An 8,672-nucleotide genomic window follows, 5' to 3' on the forward strand; every position below is an offset into this window, starting at 1 on the left:
TTCTTGAACAAGAAGTAAGGGAGCTTTAACATCCTCACCCTACTGAAATGCATGAGGAGCCTGATGTGATAGGTGTACAACCTGGAAAACCTGCCCTCATAAGTGAAATACTTCATGATGATTTTCATCATGGGGACATACTTGTCTTCGAGAAATCTGAAAGGAAAAATTCTCTTCACCTCATTTCTATAATGGGGTTTGATATAAGTCTCATAGTAGTGTTCATCCAAGTCCTAGGTCTTGTACCACTTCTCCCCTACATTTGGAATCCTAGTGGCATCTGAACTGATGGAGGGTGAAACTGTGAAGGTTACCCCAGCAAGAGTTACCTTGCTGCCCCGAAGATGAGCTACAAAAAGTCTAGTGAGCTCAGGGTCGTGTTGAACTCTCTCTACCTACTCACAAAACTCATAGCAGTGAAGAAATCTGAAACAGGTGACAGCCAGCTGAGAGGCCTGCAATTCCCTAAGGTTTGATGGCTGTTCTCCGATAATCCTGCCTCCCTTGTGTGATTTTCTCTGTTTCCTAGCTCTGTCTGCTGAAGTGTCACTGCCTGTGTTTTCCTCCTCCTCATAGTCTCGGTCCTCTATGTCCATGTTTGCAAGGCTGGAGTTTGTATGAAGGGAATGAGTGAAAGTGTTTTAGGAGTGAGGGGATGGGAAATGACTTTATGGGCTAAAAATGAATGAGGGAGTAGGAAATGAGAGGGAGGGCTTGTTTTGTTTGAGAAATTTCCCTTGCGGAAGAGGGATAAAGGGATGGAAATGATATGGAATATGGGTAAAGGGACAAAGGAATAAGGGGATAGAGTTTAGAGCTGTAGGGATAAGGGGATAGAGTTTAGAGCTGTAGGGATAGGTGATAGGATGAACAATAAGGGTTTAGGGTTTTAGGCATCACTAGGGAGATTTTATGGTTTCATATTTAACATGGAGAATGATGCTTATCATGTTGATATTCAAACCAAAACTAAAGTGAGGGATGTCAACTTACTTGTAATGGAGGTTTGTATGAAGATTTGAGGATTTTATAGCCCTCTGCACAATGCGCAGCACCATTGCACAGACGCACAGTGCCACCCTAGAAGCACAACGCCAATGTAAAATAACACTGCGAAATTTTTCCAGATGCACAACATCGCCCACAACGCGTAGTGCCAAGTCTTCAACGCGCAATGCCAACCTGCCACTGCTCCAAAAGTGTAGCTCCACTCTACCAACTTGCAATGCCACTCCACCATTTCTCTAGAAGCACAGCGCCAACTCTTCTTCACCCAAAACTTGCTCAAGCTTTCCTCTTCTTCTCACTTTTTGACTCCTTGCTTGCTAAATGAGAATAATGAACTTGAAAATAAAATGTGGGAGCTTAAATAGTAATATATTTTGATTTTTCACTTGAAAAGCCCACTTTCCAATGTTTCTTGTCCTTCTTCAAAACTCTCTGTTAATGCCTTTTCTTCTTTGTCTCTTTGAGGTGGATAATGCTCGCTTTGAACTGATTTTTGCAGTTTTTCTTTGTCTTGCAGCAAGGAGAGATGCTCTAGTGCAGCTGGGAACATTTATTACATATAGTGACTTAAAATTACATAAGAAATACAAATAAACTCAAAATACTCCGTTTTCACCTCAAAAACATGTTTTTGAGGTGAAAAATACATTAGGTTAAAAGATAATTATTCAGTGGCTATGACCTACAAGCCATCATGCTTGATTTATTGATCATCCTCATACCCTTGCTGACCTTTGTTTACACTTTTAAAATCAGGTTCTTGACCTTGGAAATGAAACCCTAGGACCTAATGAAAACATGCCCTATGACCTAATGAAAGCATGATTGCAAATTGACCATGAAACCATAACTAAAGACAACCTAAAGAGGGGTTAGCAAGTATACTCTATGATGGAAAAAATTAGATTTTCTGAAGAGAAGACAACCATCAGTGGATCACTTTGGCATGACCCAATGAAATGATGTGAAATTTTCAGTATGGGACCCCTAAAATGAAAATGCAAAAAGCAAATTTTGATCCCTGATGGAAGTATGCAGACACTGACACTATCACTGGCGAATGCTATGGGGTGATCCAATTCTCCCTCACCGACCTGAGTTAGCACTGCTCCCAACGCAATACATGACGCATCCACATGCACATGAAATTCCTTCTTCCAATTTTGGAAGACTAGGATCAATGCGGTGACCATTTTTTCTTTCAGTACATCAATACTTTTCTGACATTCATCATTCCAGCAGAACATAACATCCTTCTTTAACAATTTTTCCATTGGCGTGGTGTTTTGGGCATAGCTCTTGATGAATTTTCTATAGTATCCAGTATGCCGCAGTGTTGTATGCATTTGTTTCACACTCCCTAGCACCTACAAGTTGATCATAACTGCAATCTTCATAGGGTCTACCATCAAGCCTTGTTTGCATACTACATGACCCAGCAAGATCCAAAAAGGGACGCAAAACAAACACTTCTTCAGATTGAGCATGATCTGGTACCTCCTGCATGTATCGAGCATCAAGCATAGACTTGCCACATGGCGCTTTACCAATCTAAACATTGTCCAATCATCAAAGTATAACTCTATAAATTTATGAATGAAGTCTTTTTGCGCCACGATTACTACACGTGAAATGATTGTCGACAGATTCTTCAACCCAAAAGGCATTACAGTGTACTAAAAGCATCCCCATTCAGTCGTGAAGGTCATACTACTTCTATCTTTAGGCACATTTTTTATCTGATGGTACCCCAAGAACCCATCAGTGAAAGAGTATGCTTCTTGGTCGCCTACATTATCTAGTACCTCATCAGTAAATGGAGTTGGGAAAGGATCATGAACGCAAGCGTCATTCAACTTTCTGAGATCTACCCATATCCTTATTTCATCCTCCTACTTCCTTTCCTAGACTACCATTGGGCTTACCCAATTGGATTCTTCCACTGGTCCAATAATGCTTGTGATGAGCATCTTATCTAAGTCTAAGCGTACCTTCTCTTTATACTTCAGATTGAAGTGGTAAGGCCTTTGATTGACTGGCTTCATGTTCGGTTTTAAAGTAATCTTCATAATGCCTAGGTCTCCTGTTATTCCTTTTAGATCCGAAAACTTTGTAGGGAACAAATCATGGTATTCACGGAGCAATTCAGCAACCTTATCTATTGTTGCGTCATCACAGTAGTCCCCAATCTTTGTAAATTTCAGCTCCAATTTTGTGCCAATGTTTACTTGTTTATTTTTGAGTGGCACGATTATGTTTGGATTCTCTATTTGAGGTCTTTAAACTTCGCAATGACCTTTATTCTCTAGAATATTAATCTTTCTTGGGTCCTCATCTTCTTCTTCAATAGTCATGTTATAACACTCGAGTGCGTGGCTCAACTGAGTAGCCCAATTAGGTTGAATCAGATCTAAAATATACTATGGTATCCTGAAGATCGATTCTTTGACCTCTTGTTGCTTTAACGTCATGTCCTTGCCTTATGCTTACCAATCTTTTTGACTACGTGCAGCTCACCAGGAGTGTTTTCTTTTTGGCACACCTATTTATTAGCTGGTGTAATCCCTTTACAACCTTCTATGATGCAGTAGCTTCATGCAAGTCTCTAAGAAGGTAGTAAGCACAGAAGGATCCATTTCTTCAGTGGGCTTATCCTCGCTCCCTAAGGTAGAGGCCTCAGCGAAGCTATTCTTTTCTTCCATAAAGGTTTCATGTGCACACTCTAGATCAAATTCAACCTCTTTTTCTGGAGCTTTTCTGACCCACATACTCTCTTCAGGTTGCTTCCCCTTATCTCCACCTGTAGTATCTCCACTTCGTAGCACTATGTTTATGTTCAGATCCTTTTCGTGAGGCTCAGCCCTCATCATTTCTAGGTTTAGAGTTGGTTGCGGAGGCTGTGCCACCTTCTCACATATCCTTGCTAATAGCGTGGGGCAATCATCAGTTTCATGGTCGAAATGAGTATAATATCGGCATGACAGATGCGTCAGTTTCGTGCATTCTCGTGCATAGTGTATCGGTCCTCCAAAGTTATAGCATATTACCTACCCCTGACCTCTGCCAGGTCCTCCTCCACCTCTCCCTTGTCCGTGCCCCTGAAAGCCTGTTCACACTACCCCAATGACCTGATCAGGAGGTTGCATTTCTTCCTTCAATCTATATGTGGGTTTCCTTTCCATCATCACTTCGTAACTATAGCAATTGTACCCATCATGGCCCACTGATTAACAAAAATTGCAAAAGAGTTGTTGCGATGTATGAACAAATTTCTGCAGCATATGGCAATTGTCCGTAACTTGTTTTCCTGCTACCTAACAGATAGCACACCATAGCACATGCCCTGTGCTTGGCCTTGCTTGAGCTTCCAGCCTTAGAGGCAATGGTCCTTCTACTACAACATAATTGGTGAAGACTGGGCAGTGATCTTTTTCATTCCCCTAACCTTTGCATTTCAAGCACCAAATCTCCTCACACAGCTCTAGCTGAACGGTTCTATCATTCTTTAGACTCTATAGTTCTAAGCAAAGGTTCTGCAACTGTGCATGAATCTGCAAAACCCCTAGATTTGGATCTTGCATCGGTGTTTCATGCAGTCTCATTGCAATCTCCAAGGCGTCTTCTTGCGTCCCAATCTTGTGTTTTGATAACGCAACTCTTAAATTGGCCAGGAGCGAAGAAAAAAACCATTCATGGTGCTACCCATCTATCAAATTCATATTAGCTTCACGAATCTTACACTTCAATCTCTGATCCAGCTCATAGGGTGTCTCGCCCAGTTTCATTGTGATTTCTTTGAACCCCACAATTGGTTGAGCTTCAAACTTAGGTCTATTGAATTCCTTATTTAGTGCGATCTGGATATTTTCCAATGCAGTTGTTCAGTTATTAGTACAATACTTAATGTACCATGTTAACGTGTCTTTCTGCAAAGCACTAACCAACGTTGCCTTCTTCATCTGATAATCTATGATATTCTGGGCTTCCCATATAGCCTTCACGATGAACCAAAATTGGTCTGGATCCTAATTTCCCAAGCCTTTGAATAGAGGCAGCTTTATTGAATTCGCCATACTGAACTGTGGTGGTGGTGGCCGTGGTGTGGGTGAGGGTGTAAGCAGTGGAGGTGAAGATGGAGGTGGTGTGGGTGGATGTGGTATTTGTGATAACCCATGTTTTATTAACTAAATAGTTCTCTATGGATAGGTTTGCACTATTCCCTCGTCGTCACTCAGAGAAGGTTCAATTAGTGGGCTATATTCAAGGCCCCTTCTCCCTCTATTCCTATAACTCCTTCCACTTTGCGTAGCCCCAAACATCAAGGTAATTGCATAACCCACTTCTCATACAATAACATCTTAATCCAAGTAAAGACCTTAAATACTTACCTCATGGTCCTTTGAAGAAGCGTCGCTCTGCTTCGCTGTAACTGACCAAAGTATCAACCGTGAACTCTGTTACAAACCTGTCTATGATACGATCGAGCCAATGATTGACAGCACGTGCGATATTATCTTCAGAGGCTTCTAATCTCCACACTAACTCTAGGTTCTAGACAATCAGACCGTCAAGCCTCCACCTCCCTTGGCTATTTGCTAAATTTTTGATCCACTCATATAGTTAAACTAGGAAGGAAGAAAATAAGATTTTGTGTATCTCTGTGTACATATATCTGTCCAACCACTGTTCTTTCATCAATCATGGATTCTTGATCTCTTGCACCTTGAATTCGTGGATCTTTCTATCCAACTAGTCTTCAATCTCTTTCTTAGCTGATTCCAACGATGCGACATCACACATATCTCATGTAGATTGCAGTCCAGGCAACGAAACCATTTGTTGGCTGGATGGGTCCTGACCCAGGTTCAGCATTAGCGGAGCACAGACTGAAGTCTCACCCGAAGCAGTATGGGGGGATGCAGGAACCAAGTTTCTGCACCCTGAGATGGATGTGATGTCGGTTTTAAACCCTTAACTCTTCCTTCGTGCAGATCGATAAGCTTATTAGGGCTTATCGATATACATTCTTATTTGTCTTTTAAACCTTCGCGAAGGTCTATGATCATCCTTCGCGCAACCCTAACAAGTGACTCAGGAATTTACGTGCCTCCGTAACTATTCTACTATATAATTATCCAAATTATCTTAAGTATTAGTTGATTTTAACCTGCATTTATAACTATCTTCGTGTAAACATATATCCTTACTTGCATTCATATAACAAAGGGAAACATATAGATTCGCGCATCAGAATAGTAATCAAACATAAACCCAGTGTTCAACATAACATAATTGCATGCATTTAACGGAAGAAAAATACACAGGAATTTTCGAATACTTCTCTTTATGAATGGTCCAACTCTTCAGTACAAATTCTAACTGCCCTACGCACACAGCTGCAGGGGTTCACGCACTCAGCTGCTGCCCTCTACCCTAGGCCTCTACGCACTCAGCTGCAGAGTGTATTTCCTACGCTTAGACTCTCGCTCTTATCTCTTTACAAACCCATCAATAACTCAAACTTCTACTATTACTCTTCTTCACTGCTAAAAGACTCTTCTAGGACTTCTTTTTATACAATCCCATGGTCCGCGGACAATGGGTAGATCTTTACAACCAACATGGCTTCTACAAAGGAAGGGCGGAAAACCCTTGGTAACTCTTTACATCTTCGTGCTTCATGACCAAAAAATGAGGATAATTTACATTATTTATACAAAATTTGGGCTTTCTGCCCCAAAATTTCGGTTTTTAACCCCAAAAATGACTCTTAGGGGAACTCGTTCCCAAAAATTACCCTCTACCTTTCATTGACCAAGTGCTAGATGGCCCGGCAAGGAATTTTTTTTTTCTCTTTCTTAGATGGGTTCAATGGGTATAGTCAAATCCAAATCAGCCAAAAAGACCAGGATAAAACCACCTTCACGTGTCCTTAGGGTACTTTCACCTATAGGGTCCTTCCTTTTGGCCTATGCAATGCCCCTTCCACTTTCCAGAGAGCAGTCCTGAGTATCTTTGCTGAGCTTGTCCATGATGAAGTAGAGATTTATATAGATGATTTTATACCCTATGGGTGTGATTTCCAGGGGGATCTATCCAACTTAGGTAAGGTGTTGAAAAAATGTATTGAAATGAACCTATCCCTCAGTCCCAAAAAATGTGATTTCTTGATGACTACAGGGACTGTGCTAGGTCATTCAATATCCCAGCAAGGACTGTAGGTGGACCCAAACAAAATATCCATCATCCAAAAGAAGAGATATGTAAGAAGTTTTCTAGGTTTAGTTGGATACTATCAGAGGTTTATAAAAGACTTCAGCAAATTAGCTTCTCCTTTATTTGAGTTGTTGGCCGAAGACTCTAAGTTTGTATGGTCAAAAAGATGTCAAGAGGCCCTAGACACCCTAAAGGACAAGTTGACGACTGCACCTATTCTCCGAGGCCCAAATTGGGCCCTTCCTTTTCATATACATGTTGATGCCTCACACAAAGCCATACGAGCAGCTCTAGGCCAGATAGATGACAAATTTCCTTATGCCATTTACATTATCAGTAAGAATCTATCAAAGGCCGAACTGAAGTACACAATAACTGAAAAGGAGCTCCTGGTTGTTGTGCATTCATTGAACAAATTGATCCGAATTGGATCCTAAAACACTCTCTAAGTTTTCATGAACTCTTTAAAACCATGCCAAAGTTTCAAAGTCTTATAAAGATCAAGCTTATCGGAGATATCCTTGTAACAGTTGGAATTGTGATCAGCATGGAGCAACGAGGACCGTCGGTCAAGCACGCAAACCGTCGGCCCATGGTAACATGTGCTGCCACAAATTAGCAAAACCAGGGGCAATTCAAGAAACAGGGGTAGTTTCTGATCGCATATCGTAGGGAAAACCCCTCAAAGAAGGAAAAGCCCCGAGCACCAGGACCTGAAAAATCATAAAATGTAATGGGTATTGCAGCGATTCTGTCAGAAGTAGGGTCGCACAAAAACCAAAAGATTATCAGAAGGGCTTCGAGAGGTAAGCATTTTAAACCGAGTCCCACTCGATGCCACACAATGGGTGCCATGTGTCCAGTGGAAGTGAGAGAAAACCGCTCACATCGGATGGGTAAACATCATGTTACTTACCTGCCTGATATGGATGACGATCGTTGGATTTGGAGGCTCCAAATCAACAGGGGAGATGCGTTCCGATGGATGACTAGATTTGACAAGGTAAACAGACAGAGTTGTATAGGATTTGAAGTATGATGTGGACGATGCATTGGTAGAAGGTTATGTTCGTAGGCATTCTTGGAGTTAATGGAATAAACGGTCGTTTCAAAGACATCCAAGAGAACTGACACTTAATTCCTTATGAAATAGGTGGCCACCTCCCTGTGAGGCGTTATATAGTGATTATTACATAGAACAAAGGGATTTAGATGGACAGATGCAGGGGAACCAGAAAGCCAGGAAGCAGAAACAAATAGTCAGAAAGCAGATTGGCTTTAAAGCCACGAATTGACAGAGAGAGAGGCAGCAAGTGAAGTAGTAAAGCAATAAGAAAGCAAGTTAGTAAGCTAAGAGCAGAGAGAAGAAGTTGAGTTGACCGATGGAAGTAAGGGTAACATCGAGCTAGACAGAGCCAGAGAGAATCAGAGAGTCTATGTACTCCAGA

Source organism: Pinus tabuliformis, chromosome 8, assembly GCF_031772625.1.
Source record: "Pinus tabuliformis cultivar Carrire ecotype Pingquan chromosome 8, CPIR1, whole genome shotgun sequence".
Lineage (NCBI taxonomy): Eukaryota > Viridiplantae > Streptophyta > Pinopsida > Pinales > Pinaceae > Pinus > Pinus tabuliformis.